Genomic DNA, 19,285 nt, shown 5'->3' with positions numbered 1-19,285 from the left:
CAAAGTACACAAAGCTGAGAAAGCATGAAAAATACAGTACTGTAACATAAGAAGTCATCTGTGAACTCTCCCGTAGCACATCAAACATGAGGTATTCATTCATTCCCACAAATGGAGTCAGTGTTGATCTATAAGCTGCAGCTCTGTATTACACATTTCAGTTTCATGCATTTAAGCCAGACAAACATTCCCAGGGGATTGAAAGAACCCGCTACAGTGAGTTGTGGTTCTATTTCGGATCATATCGCAGCATAACAAATCACAGTTTCAGACACTGGGATAAGGGGCTCAATAAACCAAGTAGCATGATAACTTCATGTATATCCCTTCCACACACATAGCCATGTGTACAATCAAATCTACCTAAGGCCCTTCAAACTGTACGGCCACAATGCAGTGATCAATCTCATACTGACATACATCCATACAGCATTATTCATCCCAATATATATTCTTGTATACACAGTTTACCACACATTGTCTTACAGCAGTAGTTATCTAGCCCTGTCCACACGTAGCAAACCTGTTTATCAGATCTGACCTCTGCCATTTGAGGAAACAGAAAAGAACACGATTTTTTCAATGCAGAAAGTTCTTCTGGCACTGCTGGTTTGTTCCAGTTGAAAAACCACTGTTATCCATAGGAAGTAGTCCTCAAAAGCAGCATCACTAGAGCTACTTGGTAACTCAGTAGTTCCCCGTGACTGCTGTCCTGCAAGAAATCTGAGTGCTAAGAATGATGCACTGGTCTGTTGTTGGTCTAGTATATTTTCAGTCAGAATGGTTTGCAAATTCAGCAAAATCAGTAACTTCAAGGCTGGATTGGAAAAACAGCTATGTTGCAAGTACCCTGTACTGGAACTTAAACCTACTGATCTTTGCTCTGGTTCCCAGAGAATTAAGGTTACAACATGAAAGGCCATAAACATTTGTCTCTCTTAGTAAAGATCTGATCTGTTGCTGTGAGATCTTTTCATAGTACAGAAGGACTCCTGTTAATCCACTGAGTAAAGACGAGAGGTGAGACTTCCAAGAGAGTTCAAATACTGTTGAGGTAGAAGTAGCTTTGCATACATTTTCATAGACTTTTGCAAATTAGATGTTTGACAAGTCATGTCATTTGGTTGCCTTCTCAGGATGACAACCTGAAAATATAACTCTGAGCTATTCGAACTGTCTGGGCCTTGGGACATGAAGAAGGTCAAAGTGGCAAGCAGGAACATAAGTCTCCAAATCCTGAGAGTCACACTTCTTGTTCTCTTGTTCTCTCTATATTGCTGCACTCGAAGTCAAAACTCTGCAGTAGTTGCCTTCTTTCCATTTAATTAAGGTGTCTTGAAAAGATAAATGAAACAGACAAAAAGAACCTGCCTGGAGTAAATTTTCATTTTTCCATTTTAATTTCACCTGTGAGGAATACACAAGTCAGCCACCTTAAGCATGACACTGGATGGACAGCAAAAGCATACTATTGACTAGAGCTTATTTATTTGGGGGTATTTTCTTAAGAGAAAAAATGTTCAAAATGAGTAAGTCTTTGAAGAGCTTCCAACCCAAACACTGCACAGTATTAGGCAATGAAAGACCAGTTAGCAAAATGAACATGAAACAGGAAGTTGGAACTACCTGGCCAAGTTTCACTCTGTAACCTGAATTAAGTGTAATTAAAAAATAACCAGCACAAAGAGTGAAAAACAGCTTCCAGTAAAGAAAAATAGGCTTTTATGACCAAGTGCTCTATCAACAGATTTTTTTTTCCTCTAGAGGATATGATTAAAGGGCAATTACTGTCTAAAGGTCAGGAAAAAAAAGGGAACAAGACATACATATACACATGAAAATACAACGTTTGTGAAACGTTTTCAAATAGTATCTTTTTTTAGTACAACATCCTGCCAAAAGTTTAGTCTGTGCTAAAACACATCCTTCTAGGTACTACCACAACCTCTGTGCCACAGTCACATATACTGCCTCCATCCCACCTTCAAGCCCGAAAGAAAGTTATTACACTTTGCATTCTTTGACTTTTACATGAGCTAAATGCAAAAGCCCTAAATGCGACTTTCCCAAGGGCCTCTGGATCAGGCAAAGAATGCAGAGCCTAAAAGCACAGATTTTGTGCAATGCAAGTGGAGAACTGAAAAACCACATCAGGTGACTGAGTGATTCAGAGAGCTGGGAATGGAATATAGTATGTCCTTCCACCCAGTCACTAGCCTGAATCCATTGTGGATAACAAGCAAACATCGTTACTGTTTGATAGCTGCTCTTGTGAAATGAATCAATCAAGGCTTTCCTGATAACTGAGTGACTTTGCCATGGTATTATTTGTCACTTGAAATAAAAAGATCACAAGGACCTTTGCTGGCATAGAAAGTCCCAAAACTGAGTAGTCAGCCCTTCGCTGGCAACTGGGCAATGCACGTCAGAGAAACTGGAAAGATGCTGAGCTTCAGGCTTGATCCTCTGACTGGACCAAAACACACAGCTAGAGAGCAGCACTGGTGATGCTGACGCAGCTGTGGTCCAAGGCATCACTTTTTCTGTGGCTGAACAAAGGCACTGTGGTCTTCCAGGACTGTCACTTTAGCACCTTTCACCAGAACCAAATTACTTTTGCCTTCTTAAAATGAAAACAATAAAAATCCAACCCGCTGGTGAAGCTGTCAAGACTTTTTGAGATAATCTTTCAGCTTACTGGGATCTGCGCTTACCAGATCGATGTGGATTCCAAGGGGTAGTGGATGCCACAGTTTCCAGTGCACCTTTCTGTTCAAGTAAACCCCGCTTCTTGCCTTCTAGCACACACAAATTGGGCACATTTCACCTAGTCACTGCTCAAATTGCCAGAAAAATGTTTTGTTTGCCTACCAGTGGATAAAATTAAACCTTTAGAATGTTTTCTTCATAAATAAATAATCACTATTTTTATGCAAACTATTTTGAAGCTTTGATTTTATCTGGGTCTGTTTCAGAGAGGGAAGGAGAGGGAACCTGTAAACCTCTCCTGTTTCACTAAGTCCTGTACCTGAAAGTATATGATCATGCGCAGACTGCCGTCAGAGGCACAAGCTGTCAATGCAAGAGTGAAGCATTCGTGTATGCATGCACATACATGCACACACATACGCGCAGTATTTATAAAACTGCTGCTGTAAGGGATTTGGGGTTTATTTTTTTAATTAACTGAAAATGATAACACAAGAGCTTTTCATCTGGCATGAGCTTAGGTTTCATCAGCTGCTGAAAAAGATTCCCTTGGAAAAATGCAATTACAGTGTTTCTCCATGTACTTTCTGTGGATTTCAAAATAAACGCAGCTATATGATCATGCCAATTAATAGATTAAAGTTACAGGTCCTGATACATCTATAAAGAGGCTGCAGAACTGGACACACAATCTGGGTAATACATCACATTGGCTAAACTGCAGAACGCCTGGTTAAAACAATGGCTCCAGCACAGATGAGAAGCACTGGGAGGGGCAGTTGCAAAGAGTGCCCTTGGCCTCCCCGCTGCACCTCAATATTGAATTGTACACTACGTGGCACAAAGGACAATGCCTTATTTGTTGATCCTTCTGTCCACCCACATTTCTCACCCTGCCAAAGATCTCAACTAGAGCAATGCATGAGAGCAGAAATCTAAAAATGATATGGATGAAGACATCAGAATAAACTGATCTCACTCCATGCTCTACTTTAAAAGTCAGCAGTTCTGCTGTAAATCAGATTATGCCCCACCAAAAAAGAAGAATTTGACAAGAGGGTAAGCTACAGCTCCTGAGTATAAAACTTATACTTTGCAATGAAGACACTGAAAAGCACAGCATGCTCTAAATAACAGCACTGCCAGCTGCCACTTTGTTTTTTTCTTCTCATATGGAACCTTACAAACTATGGCCTCTTGAAATTATCTGATTATACAATAGGAAGGAGGATCTTAGTAGGTCCTTTTTTGGTCCCTAGAAGTCTAGAAATTGCTACTTCTTTACCCCATTTCATGCTCCAGAAGACATCAGCTTGATACATATTTTTGTTAAGTGCTCAGAAGATTATTTCATGGCTTTCAGGGTGTAGCAAAGAGAACAAAAGGGATTTCGCCATTGCTTTGATTTACTGGCTGGCAAGGTCAGTGCAGTATTTAAATGTGATTATTTAATGATATATTATGTCACTACCATGTTTTTGCAAGTATAATTAAACTGGTAGAAGGCCTAGAAGTTTTTGAAAGTCTTCTTGTTCATTATTTTTGACATCTAAGTAATAATCTCTCAATAATGGGACTAGCTGTGCTCAGGTCTCTACTCCACTGGAGTAATTCTTTGGGGAACACATTCCTGCAGTAATTCCTTTCCATCTCCACCTTCAGAGCCATTAAATCTTATTTTTTTTCCTTCACCAATTCCAAATGATTACAAAAGTAAAGACAGGCAAACAAATCACACATGAAACCAAACTCTATCATTATCCAGTTTAAAAAATTATCTGTGAAATCTGTTATCAGAGAACAAGGCAGGTTACTACGCTGTCAGCGCAGTGAATCTTTGGCATGCAACTGAGGTTTCAAGTTGGGAGCTTGCTACTGTTATATAAAGCAAAAGGAAGTTCTACCTACAACGGAGAATAAGGCCAGATCCAGCTCAGGTACGAGAGCATCAGAAACCTTCCCAACCTGTGGTAACGTACTGCACTACAAGAACCAGAAACATTCTTAAAGAAAGGATTTTACAGTAAGCTTCATTAATTAGACTATGATAATGTGTTCAATGCTGAATGAACAAGAACATGAAAACCTGCAAAACAATGACCCAAACTAGTAATATTAGAAACTGAACTGTCAACAATTTGTTAAGTAACCATGAGTCTTACTTTGGCTAGACTCACTCAGCAAAGTTAGTGTCAACGTAAGCAAGTAGTAGACAAGCACTCCAATGGCAGGCACAGAATTAACAGCAGTCACAGCCAACATCGTAAGAATCTACTGGCGGGTAAAAAAAAGCAGTCTACACTGAAAAAAGCAATTCAAGGAATCTCTTTCTTTAATTTGGCATAGATATAGGTGGTGGTGGGGTTGTCGCACTTTAAATATCACACACATATGTCATATTAAGCTAATGTTTTGAAGACTCTGGAGGAGTTAACTGCATGACCCCAGAATCAGCCACTGACAGACTTACAGCATGGGCTCTCTGGTACAAAGTAACTTAAAGGAAAACACTCAGGAGCAAAATAAAATACATCCTAAAGTGAATTTCCTAAGAGCACAGTAAAAACAGGACCAGTCACATCAAACTGTCTCTTCCATGTATAAAACACAGATTTTAATTTGAGATATATGCAAGTAGGAAAACTGTACTTAGAACTGAAATCAGTTGGAGTAGCATATCAAAGTCATGTTGACCAATGGAACAGAGCGGAGATGCAACTGATAAGAGCTTAGCTGAACATCAGTGGCTGTGGAGGTGACATGCTTTCAATGAATAAATTAGCCTCCTACCAAGAGAGGCATCTGTTAGGGTCAAATGTGCCTCAGGAAGCCTGTTAGCTTTATGCATTCTCAGTAAACTTGCTCCCCTGCCAAGGGGTGCACCATGTTCTTCACAATACAAGGGGGACATCTGAGTAATCCCATCACGTAGTTTGCAGGAAGGGAAGGGGAAAAGAAAAGATTCTTCACTAAGTTACTGAAGCCTCAGGCAGACATCTCTGAACTAGTAGGCACCAGTGAGATGAGCTGAAGAGGGAAATCCTTCCCTTGATCCAGTAAATCATCTCAAAGGACCATTCATATGTGGGTGGTTAATGAACAAGTGTAAAGAAATTGCTTTTTTTCCTGATGAAATTCTAATATCTCAAGGATACATGGACTTGCAATAACTGTTTAACAGGCTCTTGCAGTTAAGAAAGTTGACTTTGCTCTCATACTCCACTGAATCAGCAGATGCAGTAGCAGTCTGAACTCCTCAATGAGGTGCAATAATTGCGAGTCTGAATGACTGGAATCCATACGGTCATTCAGTTCTTTTAATCTGCTTTGCCCAGCATGCCTCACATTAAGGACTCAAAACCTGCAAATCTTTCCACTCCACTGCAAGTGATTTTTAAGTAACAGGAATAAAGCCAGACAGAAACACCTTGTTCAAGGCACAACCAAAGCCCCAGGACATAACAGAAACATCAAGTTCAAATACATGGTGCACGAGACAGGAACTTGACGGCTCTGATCCTTCTCTATTCACAGTACAACTGCATTGGTTAAAATAAATAGCTTAACTCCTTTTAAAGCCTTTAATTCAAGGAAACACAAATTCCTAGTCCACAGAGCAGCAGTGTCATTATACTTGCCTAGCTGTGCATACGCAAGTATCATACCCAACAGTATGGATAGTCTGTTACTGTATTCTCTAACTCTTCTTCCCTATATATGGAGAGAATATAGCACAATTATCTGCCTCTTGTCCCAGTAGCAGGACCGGGATTTCTAAGAAGAAAGCTTATGCCAGCCTGAACACGTGCCTTCTCCTTTCCCCAAACTACCTGACAATAAGAGGTTCAGTGACTGGGGTTAAAATTTCTTAATGTTCAGCTTCTAGACCACCAACCTCTGCAACACATTTGTGTTAGACATAAAGGATATGTTTCTCTATCAGATGCCTAATTCCAGCCTGCAGCTTGATTAACAGAGTGAGAGTTCTTCGTTATACCCTACATCATTACTGAAATAATATTTCTGTCAAGAGACTCTATGCTTTTCCTCCTCTTCTCATCCAGGCTGACCCCACAATGCCTTCCAGAAAAGATAACAGGAACATTATTCAAATTATAATTTCTGAACCTGAGCTGATCATCAGAAATTATATTTTTCTTTGTAAGTCAGATCATTACTTTAAAAACAAGCAACACGAAAACTCTTAAGGGAACAAAATTGAAACCACTGACTGCTCTGACTGAACATTATATGCTGTAGCTTTCTGCATGCGTGAAAAAAATCTGTTTTAATTGTTTAAACCACCTTATCTCTACTTGATTTTTCACGAGTTTTACCAGCTCCCTGGTTTCTTCAAGGTTATGCCAGATGCAGCAACAGCGCCCTCTGTCCAACGCTGAGAAAAAATGCATTTAATGCCTCTGCTTTTCCAGAGCTGCCAATGTATTTAGTTAAATTTAAACATACACATGCAACATTTGCTCAGCAGTCCTTCTGCATCCATATTTCCACCGATAACGCGTTTTTAAAAAGGATTCTTATTCCTGCCGCACACACCTGACTGCGTTTTAGAAGCGTTTAACACGACATTTGCTTTTACTTTGGAAAAGTAAATGACAAGTCCCTTCAAGCTTCGTGAAAGTGTTTCTTTCAAATCTCCCTCTTTAATCACCTCCACGAGAAAAGCCAATTGCGACTCTTCCCAGCTTTCTTCCCCCCCGTGCAAAAAACACTTGCCGGTTTCCCCTTCCCCACTCCTGCAGCAAAGCGTCAATGCGAAAAGAGGATTGCAAACCAGGAGAGCAAACAGTGACAAATGCTCAAAGATTTTTTTACACTTTTGTTTTGCCTCCATGTTTTCCCAGCTGCTCCGCTCAGAAGTCGATTAAAAAAAAAAAAAAAAAAAAAAAAAAAGCGGCCTGCAAAAAGCATTACAAATGAAGAGACTGGAAAACTGCAGCCCGGAGAGGAGGATGTGACTTGCGTTTGACTTACCGATTTCATCCAGCTGTGGATTTTCCTGCTCGCTTTTTACAGCCGCTGAGCTCAGCGCTCAGGCACGTCCATCCCGCGTCCGGGAGCCAGGCGGGAGCGCTCAGCTCCCCGCCGCTGGATGCTGCTGAGGGAGCGAGCGGGGCCGCGGCGGCGGCCGCTGCTGCGTGCGCTCGCTCGGACCCAGCCCGGGAGGATCTGCTCCCCGGAGCCGGAGCCAGCCCCGAGCCGGCCCCAGCCCCGCTGCAGGGCTGCGGGAGGCAGGAGGCTGGGCCTGCCCCTGCTACCGCGCTGCGCCTTCTTAAAGGGGCCCGCTCCGCACGGCAGCGGCGCGCCCGGGGCGGCAGCCTCGCAGCTCCCGGAGAAGGCTTTTGGGCGCTGCCGTGTGGCCGTGGCCCACCTGGTTGCTTCCCTCTTCCCTTCCCTCTTCCCATCCCCAGCACAAAGTCAGCCCTCAGGAGTTCGATGCCTCCACTCCCACTCTGCACACCCCTGGCCATTGGCGACATCCCCACATTTGATCCCTAAGGGATTTTATCCCCTGTAGTGGAGAGGATGCAGCTTGACTATTAAAGCCCTACTTTCCCACTTTTTCCTCCTCGGTCACGCTTCGGAAAGCTTTAAGGCAGTGTAACCCGCTGCTTCCAGCCTCATTTCTGCTTTCCGACTTCGCTTTCAGCCGCACCTGACATTAACAGCTAGATTAATACGGGGGATTTGTCTGCCCATGTGTGCTGCTGTCTGCAGTGGGAGAAGCCGCATTCTCTGTGAGACAGGAACGCTGAAGTTTAGAGACAGTAACACCATCTGCAAAATCTCTCTCTGTAACCCGTGGAAATATATGGTTTGCTCTCCGTATGCGTAAGTCGTTTGTTTTCATTACAATAACCGAGCTCTCATGCTGACAACACACATCAACACACAGCGCAAGGCGAAGTCATATACATACAAATACATACGGTTGTAATGGTGCAACTGGAGAAAGCAAAGTTACCTGGAAAAGCCCCCCTTCAGGTCAGCAGGCCAAACCAAACGAGATGAAGCCGAATCACCCCTGTCCTGCCCCCTCTGCCCTCACATTCACCAAGCACAGAAAGCACATGAGAGGTACATACTGGATATAACAACCCAACGTGATGCCTTTCTGTTCTTTGACCCTATGGTGAAAGGAGGTGGTTGCTAAACAAAGGGAGAATCCAGCCTTTTCAGTGCCAATGGTCCCTCACAAACAGGCTCAGTAGGTATCCGCTAACTACTGGCATGTATACCTTCTGCCCTGTAAGCAAAGCAGCCGCTTAGCCACGCTGCTAAATTATAATCTTCAGCATTAATAACCTTGTATTAAACCACAGGGACCCATCAGCGTTCCTCTAGCATGAGCTGTGCTATGCTCCTGCCTTTCTCAGCATAAAGCCTGGGAAGGTTTTACATAATTTACACATGCAAATCACATGTGATGCACAGCAGATAAGATCTGATGACTGTCAGAGCCCCCTTCCACTCACATTTCCATTGGTCTATTAATCCTCAGTTTGCACTCTCAGCTCTGCCCACTGCTTCCTTCGTCCTATCCTCCAAGTCCTGCCCCTGCACTCCTCTTCCCCCTTCTGCATGCTGTGGGTTCTTTTGTAGAGAGGTGGAGACCTTCTCCCTTCCCTTGCCAGTGCTGTCTATCTGGCTTTGTCTCCCCTTTTTCCCCCTACCCCCTCAGTTTCTTGTTGGAAGAGGAAAGAAGAGCTGAGAGGAGAGGCAGAACTGATTCCTTCTCTTGCTGTCCCCGTGTCATCCCCTTCGAACAGCCAAGGACCTGGAGCCAGAGAGCTGTACCCAGCTGGAAACGAACCTGCAGCAGCAGGCCAAGGGACAAAGGCTAGGCGGGTTCATGTTACCAGCACAACCTCACTTAGAGTACTCTGCCATTTATTATGATACAGCGTAGCAAGATAAACGGCCTTTGTCTTGATCATTAGTTAAAAGTTAACAAAACACTCATCTTTAAGGCAGAGCTCATGCTCCAGTTGATATTTCAGCTATGGTTAGGCCGATATGTTCAAAACAGCTAGGCAGTCTGCCTACAAGAAGGCAGAGTTAGCCGCTGCAGCAGATGGGGATCTGAACGGCAAAAAAACGATGATGGAGAGAAACTGGGCCTTGGGGGGAGTGAAAGCGGTGCTCCATCACTCTGCACACACGAAACAGGAACGTGCAAAACACCAGAAAGCGCCCAGCAGGAAACAGGCGTGTGCCATTGGACTAGAATGATCGAACCACTATAAATGTTAAGATAAATTAAGAATATCTGCTGTTCCTTACATATGTTGTTCCTTAGAGTCCTTATAAACCCATGCGAAAGCCATCCTCCCTCTCTCACCGCAGCATCTGGATGTTCCATTGACAGAGCATTGTCTAATGGTTACAGCACAACTCCTGGTTTCTATTACTGGCTGCAGGAGAAATGTGTGGTATATTAAATAAAATAAAGGACACAGCATTCAGATCCTGCTGCACGCTTCAATATTCGGTCAGAAGTACATTCAACTAGATAAATCATTGATCCTTTCTGTGACCGCTTCCCCAAAACAGAAAAGTACATTAAACTGGGGTGTTATATAATTCAGTACTTGTATTAATAACAGCCCAGGATGAAGGCTGCTGGAGAAGCCAGCTTTTTTATCACTACAGACTGAACTGCAGATACCTCAGTGAAAGCTGAAGAGTGTTGCAGTTTGCAAAAATGTTTGATTCTGCAGAGTAATCCCCTTGCACAAGAGGTGACCTTCAATAGGAAGTATTTTGGCGTGTTCAGCTTGTAGGGGACAAATTCAGAAGCTACCAGGCAAGAAAATTGTTGCTCTTTCTAAGCAGCATATGAAATAAGTTCTACGTCCCAGGACTGCACAAATGTACTTACACAGGCAGTTCCTCTAGAATTTAGAAATAAATCCATCAAAGCATTTTTAGGCTCTGACCATCAAAGTGAAAAACAAAAGCTATAGTATTATCTGTACAGAGTGACAGACTCCATGGATGAAGCCCACAAAGTCCTGGCCCCACTGACAACACCAAACCAAAGACTTCCCCCTGGTTTCTTACTTTCTCATGCCTTTTTTTTTTTTTTTTAATTGCTCCCATGTGTGAAAAATAACAGTCCCAAACTGCAGATATTCAGCCCTCAAAACTCACATCTAATTACTCTGAACTGGAAGAAGCAAATGTGTCAAACATTTATATAGATTTAAACAGAGCCCTTTGGGGGCCCTGAAAGGAACGAAAAGACAAGGGTAAAGGGACATCCAAAACAAAAGAGATGATGTGCTGCTCAAAAACAGATTCCTCGTAGAATGCAGAAGCAAAAGCTTCTGTAAGATGTTGCTCCACCTCTGGAGATCTAAATTGTTTGTCTGATTCATTGTTAACACAAAAGGACACGGGTATATTAATCTAACAACAACAGTGCCCATTGTGAGCGCAGACCCAGTGCCAGGCTGCCTGTTCCATCTGACAATGAGATTAAACACCGTGGCTCTGTGAGCTCGGCTGCCTTCCATGCCTGACACCACCACCCAGTGCAGATACAGGGTCAAAGGCTGCTTCTGCTCAGTCACCACAGGCTACAGAATTAGTAGGGTTCTCACACCCTCCATACAGAAGTTGTTTCTGCATGTCTCCCAGTCTCTGAAATGACACACAATATTTTGCACATCTCTTGAGTGTGCCATGCAGGGTAAATTTGTTATTTTTATTTACTATTAGCTTTTATTTATTTATTTTTATTAGTAGCACGCAGTGACATAGGATGTAGCATGGGTGACAGGACACCACTACCCTTATCTCAGAACCACAGAAAATTGTCCCCTACCTCTGAGGGGCTGAAATGAGGAGTATACAGTCAGTACAATACAGACATGCATACACATTCTTTTAGATAATATAATTCTTCCAAAATTCTTCTAAAACTGTTTTTTATCTTTGGGTTCAAAGCAGACCATCAGATTTGAGGATTAGATTCCACACCTACTGACTTTCTGACGACTGAGGATGGGGGGTATACATACACAATTCTAGCATATATAAATTTCAGATAAGAGCTTTTGAACCCTAACCCACATTATTGTGTTAATCCAGAAGTTTGAGAACACGCTTTGAACTTTAAAAAAAAAGTAGGGATCTGGAAAATGCTCATCTGAAATAATAGTCATTATTAATTGAAAATTAAAAATAATAAATGCATGAGATTGTATTCCACCTGATTAATCACAATGTGTACATACATGTGTGTATGTGTACATTTACATATGTGCATGCATGTAGATGTTTGAGTGAAACTGTGACAGAGCCTATTGCTATTTAAGTTAGCTTGCATCTGATGCATTGTATTCCTGACACTGTGTAAAATTATTTTTTCCTTGTATTCATTTTATTTCGTTTCACTTGTGTGCATATTCATTTATTTCCTTTTATCTATGTCCATGGATTTGTTTAGCTGCATGGCAGGGAGGGACTCAAGAGCTGGTTTTAAGTTTTGCAAGCATTTACGGAATGTCTGATATTGTATTGACCATCACTGAATTAGCAATGATCGAGATCAACGTGTCTTGTCCCAAACAAGAATAGACATTAAAACAGTCAGAAACAGAGGCATTCTCTAGCTATGAATACACAGACCTTCAAAAAATATCAAAGCAAAGTCTATGTGAAGGAACTAGATACTGGAAATGTACACGATACAAAAAATCAGTGAAGTGTCAAAAGTTGGGAAAGGCAAAGGGAAAGGCCAAGGATATTTCCACTTTTTAATTTGTGACAGGATTTAGGCCAGATCTCTATCTCTGGTTGACTTCTGGCTAGCACAAGACCAGAGTAGAAGTAATGGCTGTTTTTAAATTGTCCTGCTGTCTTTGCAGTCTATAACTGATCAAGGTAATTAAGACTGATGCCAGCTTAGAACAGTCTTGGATTTTGTAAAGGACTCGTGGCTCTTGAAACAGCTGTTTAGCAGACAAGGAGCTCCAGCTAACTATCCTTTTCTTTACACTACTGGTGATGGAGCTACCACACTGCTCCTATTCAGCCTAGGAAACTCTCTCCTTTCAAAAGCGACTTCAAGGTTGCCAGTTCTTCATGCTTCTAAGAGCTTTGTAGCACCTCAGAGGAAGTAAGCAGCTGGAGGAACAAGTCCTGGCTCCACCTGTGATGCCAGGCAGGGAACAACATTTGCTTATTGTGTATTCTTTGCAGAAGAGCAAGAGGGATTATTAGCTATGGTCAGTGTGGCTTGCTAAACTTAGATTATTCATATCCTCTGAAGTTTACATGCAAACTAATTGGCAGCAACTGATCCCTTAGTAAGAAGCTGAAATCTATTAGGAAGCCAGCTGACCTTAATACAGCAATTAATTACAAATGACATTTAGTCTCAGTACTCTATGGCCAAGCTCTTTATTCTGGCTTTTGAGGCTTTGGCTGTTTTTTCTTTTTCCTCTGTTGCACCACGGCTAACCCACCCTGATTTTCCTGGACATAACTTCCATCACATAGAAGCTGCCCTAATTTGTGACACACACTTTCCTGGAGAATACTTGGCTTTCTTTACAGGAATTCCTGTATGTTTAGGAGTCCTGGAAATGGGACAAAGTTCCTACGGAAATGTGGCTCCTTACTTTTCGGCAAAGGATGCTGAGTTGCTCTCTTGGAAACCTCCTTGACTGTAATGGGTGAGGACTGTGGAGAAGAAAGGTGTAAGCCATCTTTGTTGGACTTGGCAAGACAGTGAAGCTTGCTTGGAATGCAGAGCACCTATGCTCTAGTGGGGTGCTGAATGGTATGTGTGTGATTACCAGCAAGATTGAGTTGCTCTGGAGACAAAAAATACATTTCTTTCTCTGTGAAGCAGTTGACTGGGATATGAAGACGGACACACCCAGGTTTTGCAAGGTTTAATTCCATCAGTGGCAGCTTGAGCCAGAAGATTTGGTATATGCCAAGAAAGCAGTATATATTTAACTAGGTACAGGCCCTGATTCTTTGTAAGAGGTACATACACATATACTGGGCTCCTAAAAGCACTCTTTGTTCCTGAACCACTGCACATGCCAGAAAATAAACTGGTCACCTCAAGGGATGCAGCTAATCAAGAATTAACTAGTTTTCCACAAGATTTCAAAGACGTAAAATGCTAATGTTTTAATATTATGTGGCGTAAACATGTTCCTCTTCAATACATATTCATATACATCTAGGAAAATAAAGCTGTGAGCAAAACATCATACTTTGTATTAGGCAACAGAATCTGAAGTTTAGCATTTGTATTTTTTTCTGTCAGCTGTCTGTAAAGTTCTAACATCTGGGTTCTTCCCATTTAAGATACCGACAGAAGGGCAGGATTATGCTTCTGGAGACAACTGCAGAAGACTTACTGCTCAATTCAGCACAAGTATGATTGAGCTTGAGCCCTGACAACTGATTCACCACTTCCCTACTACTTGATATACTCCTTTACATCCGCTGAAGCACGCACTATCAGCCACAACTTCACAGTATTTCGGATCCTGTACAGTGGAAATATTATGTGAAAGAGAGGTTTCACACTATTTTTTTCTCTGTGATTGCTGCAAGCACTATGAAAGAAACAGAAAGGATGCTGAAAATGATGAGGTGTTAGGTGTAATCAGACTTGGCGCACAAATTGAATACACAAGCTCTTAATAGACTGAAGCCCTGGAGGATTCTAAATTGCACTCAGGAGGAAGATGCTGACACTAAGTTTTCTTCTAATTGGTGGCCATTCTAGAAGAATAGAGGAGTGAAAAAGAAAGGAAAGAGGAAAATTAGAGCATAAAATCAAGAACATTACTAAATTACCATTTCCAATGTGCTTATTTACAAGACTTAAAAGAGAGTTAACTTACAAGAAACACCTCCAGTTTAGACTGTAATTCTAATCAAAACCAAGTTATTATGTTGTCCCTCAAACTGAGTGACAGCACGACTAACACTTGTAGCACAGCCTGGATCCAAGTTCTGTTCTATTTTATTTAAATGATGACATGGTAAAGAGAACAGAAGGGGTAGGAACTTACAATTTCGATGACATTAGGAATTATATTCCTTCTAAACACACCTGGCTTATATATAATTAGGGACAGTAAGTGTTTGCTGTAACCTTGCTCTGTGTTGAAAACCACCTTGCAATCAGTGGAAGATTCCTCTTGCCTGGTGAATGTAGGTAACATCATGAAAGCTTAACAGAACAAAAAGTGATAGCTAAAATCCCATTCCCAGTATTTTTAGGATTTCCACTCCCATGCCCATCCTGTAAATCACAACTAACCTGGATGATCTGTGTAGTTTTTGATTTGTTCTTCTCTCTCTCTGTATAGTACTCTGTGTTCAGTTCAAGGCCTCGTCATGTAGGAAAAGTTCACCTTCAGATGACTTAGTACAGCTGCTGTGACAGTAGAGATGGTCTTCTGGAGAAACAATTGCAAATAGTTTGTCAGCTTTCTGTCGATATAAAAGACACCTACAATGTTTCAGTGACTTTCAAAAGAAATTATAGAAGAAATGTGTACAGAAGTTCCAGTACGGCCTCTGTTAACTTCAGTACAGTGTTGGTCTTCCAGTGTTTTGGTGGAATCACTTTGTCTGAAACCAGAGTGATTGATATGTACATGCTTGACATAAGAAGATGCAGGCAGTGGGTACTATTTGTGCATGTAAAAATAAGAAAGCAGTTTAAATGCTTCTTTGCTGAAGTACTCAACACCACACAGAGTACACTGTAGAATCAAAGCTAGTATGACTACCTCACATGTACCTTTGTATCTTCAGCATCGACTGCATCTGCATTGTAGCAAAAGTGACAATCGGTTACTCAACCCTTAACTTTGAGTATGGGGAAATGATCATAAGTGATCATTGTTAGAAAAAAAAAATTGTCCTTGCAGTTTGAATAACATATACAAAGATGGTTTTCAGCTGATAGAGAGCCAATGGCTCTGAATTCTTTGTATCAGCTGCTCTAGAGAAATGACTTCCAACAATTAGAAGACCTGTTACGAATTATTTACTTTTATCAGTCAGCTAATTTTCTTATTTTATTTATTTATGTATTATTAAAGCCAAATGATTATGCTCCAAGACATTCCACAATTGCTGCTGTACTGTCATTTTAGGAAATGCCATTAAAGTGACCTTCTCTTTGTTTGCTTCCCATGCCATTTAATTAAGCTGTTTTAAGAGAAACATCACTAAAATCATCAGTTCTTCTGTGGGTGCCTTAAGATTATTCATAGAAACTGTAGTCTTTGGGGGATAACAGAAACACAGGGCCTTGTTTTCACTTCACTAACCCTGTTTTCCACTGAAGTAACGACATCAGTTTTAACACAGATTCATCAACATGGGGCCAACTCAGGATTTATTTGTTTATCTATTTATTTTCTTTGAGAACATGATACTGATGAAAGATGACACATTAGAAATTCGAGAGAGTGAAGTCCTCTACTCAACCTCTGATTATATATAATACAGGAAGCAAATCTATATGACCTCCAGAAACCTTTCACCACAGTTCCTCATTTTTGCACTGAAATAACTTATTTTAAGAGGACATAGGACAGCTCATCCCAAATAGTACTTGGTCCTGCTAATAGGTGCCACCTGTGATCACAGTTACTGAGTTGTTTTGACTCAGTCACAAGAAAAAAACGAGTTATCACAGATTCACAGAACAGCTGAGGTTGTAAGAGACCTTTGGCAATCATTTACTCCAAAGCCCCTGCTCAAAGGAGGGGCAACAAAAGCAGGTTGCTTAGGGCACCATCCCATCAGGTTTTGATTATCTCCATGTATGGTGCCTCCACAACCTCTCTGTCTGTTCCAGTATTCAATCAGCCTCACTGTAGAAGAGTGTTGTTTTTATTTGTATTGTTTTGTTTTTAATGTTTGAATGGAATTTCCTGTGTTTCAATTAGTGCCCATTAACTCCTGCCCTGTCTCCGGGCACCACTGAGAAGCATCTCATTACATCTTCTTTACTCCTCCCCATCAGCTATTTGTATACATGGATAAGACCTCCTTAAGCCTTTTCTTCTCCAGGATAAACAGCCTCATGTCTCCCAGCTTCTCCTGGTATGTCAGATGCTCCAGCCTCTTAATCATCTTCACAGCCCATTGTTGGACTCCCTCTGGTATGTCCAGGTCTCTCTGCTGAAGGTTATCTCCACTCATTCCTTGTATTAATACTTTATGACTCAGTCTATCCTGATATTCCCTAAAGAGCTACCCTTAGCCACGCGATTCACACGGCATTATATCTTCTCATCCCTGAGTCTGAAAGTAGGGTAGCTTACCCTATGACACCTGCAATTGTAACAATTTTCCATTCTGATCCACTGAAACTGAATTTGAACAGCTGACCACATTTGTTTTGCTACAAGTAGCAATTAGAAGCTTATTTATCAAGCAGACCTGCTTATTTCTACAGCATTGTTGTTGATCGTGCTGTTTGATTCTGCATTTGTACCTTTGCATCTGTCAGTGCCACAGGATCTCACTACCCAACCACATGATCTTTACACAGTTCTCAAAAGCCTTCTGTGCACATTTTAGCCGTGTCAGCATGTGGCCACATAACAAAATCCTATCCTGAGTTGGGACAGTGTTTCTACAATACCTGTTGTCACCTAAAAGAAGTGAGCAAGGGAAACATGAATAAATACATGACTCAACAAGGTGAAGTGGCAGAAATTAAAACCTTTGATAATACCAAGTAAGCACACAGCTTTTTTACTGGGATAAGTTGAGCAACTCACTCGTGGCTCAACCACTTATGAATAATGTGGTCATCCTAAACACACAGAAATAAAAACTTTATAGCATCTTACAGCTGTGTTCATTCATTCATTCACTCACTCTTTCTTTGTCTCACAGCTCAATAAAACCCATTCCTCATCTCAACAAAGAGAGTCAAAATACTCTGTTTAGATTTTCAGCCAGTGGTACAGCCACTGGTATTTCTATTAATTAATCTGGATGGCTGGAAAAATACAACAATTTTCTTTTTTCTTAAGCCACTCAATCCATAATAAGACATCTCATTTGAGACCACAACTCTGTAGGAGGAGGCTAGATTTAATGCAAGGGAGACGAAAACTGATGCCAAGATTCTCTATCCACTTCTCCCCTTGACTCCCTCATGCTGTTGAAAAAATTACATGGGAATATGGGGTAATTTTTCAACAAGGCAGGAAGAGTTTGCCTTGGAAAGTGTGTTGGTATTTGTTCATCCCCAGCTGAATTGTGTAGTGAATTTGAGAAATTATGATTCTGGATGTGTCACTGCAAGAGAAAACTCGGCAGTAAAGTGCAGCCTCTTTGACTAGTCTTCACTAACTTCAACATTTTTCCATGCATCTGAGCAGTCAGAGGAATAGATAAACCTTAAATTAAGATTTTTTTTTTTGTTGCCACATCCAAATCATCAAGCTAATCCTCCACCTTTTCTTCTGCTGCAGTGCCAGCATAATGGGTCAATATTCCCTTCCCGTAAGGGGTAGCAAAAAATTTATCTTCAGATGCCCAATCTGCTCCCCAGTGCTGTTCCAGGAGTACAAGCATATTCCAAAAAGCTTCCCTCTTTCAGCTTTCACTATTGCTATGGCTTCTGGAAAACAGATGTACTGTAGACCTAGGTATATTTTATCACTTATGTGCAAATGTTTTTTTTTTTTCTGGTTAGAGCGCCAATGCAACAAAACTCCCAGTTCTACAACATACACCTAGTACCTTATACAGCCTTCTATCCATCCTGCCCTTCAAGTTAAGTCTAATAAATGAGTGTTCAAAGCTGGAGAAAAGGCATGAAGGGCATTCCCATTAATTCTGCATCTCTTCAAAGGAGCAAGCTGCAGGCCTAACCCCAAGTAACCGGGAAAGTGGAAAAACCCTGGCACCAAGTCCCCATCTTCCTAACACAACACGTAACAGGACTAGGATATAACATCCGAGAAGAACAAGCAACAGGCACGCTTCTGTGTAGTCCTCATTCATCGCAAAGAAAGCTCCTGCCTCAGCTGACACTGGGGCAGCATACCCCTGGGGCTTAAGCAGCATTGCCTGGCACATTATCCATATGCAGTCCTAAGTGATTTTCTCAAAACAGCTGGTGGAGATGGAGCAGAGAAAGAGCAGTTTAATGCCAAATTTTTTCACTTGATGCAAATATCAACCCCCTTGAGTACCAATTTGGCATTCTTCAGCACAGACATACTCTGCTTTTGAAATATTTACCTTTCCTTTATTTTATAACCTTAAGAAAATGCTGGGAGGAATGTGAACTGTTTTGTTTTTTGTCTTCCTATGACGGCAGAGGTTTATTTATAGCTAGGAACTGGAGGACAGTTCTCACGTGGCTGCTGAAAATTAAAACAGCATGTAGGGTTTTGTTTTGTTTTGCTTTTATGCCTTTGCCGCTACAATCTCTCCCTGCGTTCCCTAAACCCGTGTTATTGTAACCAGAGCCACATTTTGCATTGCTACAATTGCAGGGTTATGTAAATTCCAAAGGCTTTAAAGGAAAGGG

The 19,285-nt window shown here is 41.4% G+C and overlaps 1 protein-coding gene across 11 annotated transcripts in view; it reads right to left on the bottom strand.

Annotated features, from left to right (window-relative positions):
* The window catches only part of DAAM2 (dishevelled associated activator of morphogenesis 2), a 208,752-nt gene that overhangs the window by 165,242 nt on the left and 24,225 nt on the right, over window positions 1-19,285 (bottom strand). For 8 of the 11 annotated variants that reach the window (XM_040554425.1, XM_040554419.1, XM_040554427.1 and 5 more), the window contains one exon: window positions 15,032-15,170. The gene's annotated coding sequence lies outside the window, so the exon portion shown is untranslated. Of the gene's footprint in view, window positions 1-7,704; window positions 8,074-15,031; window positions 15,171-19,285 lie in introns of those variants that run through there. The other 3 variants (XM_040554420.1, XM_040554429.1, XM_040554426.1) reach the window with 2 other exon arrangements.

The sequence above is a fragment of the Cygnus olor genome, chromosome 3, assembly GCF_009769625.2.
Source record: "Cygnus olor isolate bCygOlo1 chromosome 3, bCygOlo1.pri.v2, whole genome shotgun sequence".
Taxonomy (NCBI): domain Eukaryota; kingdom Metazoa; phylum Chordata; class Aves; order Anseriformes; family Anatidae; genus Cygnus; species Cygnus olor.
This window is presented reverse-complemented; position numbering and strand designations above follow the sequence as displayed.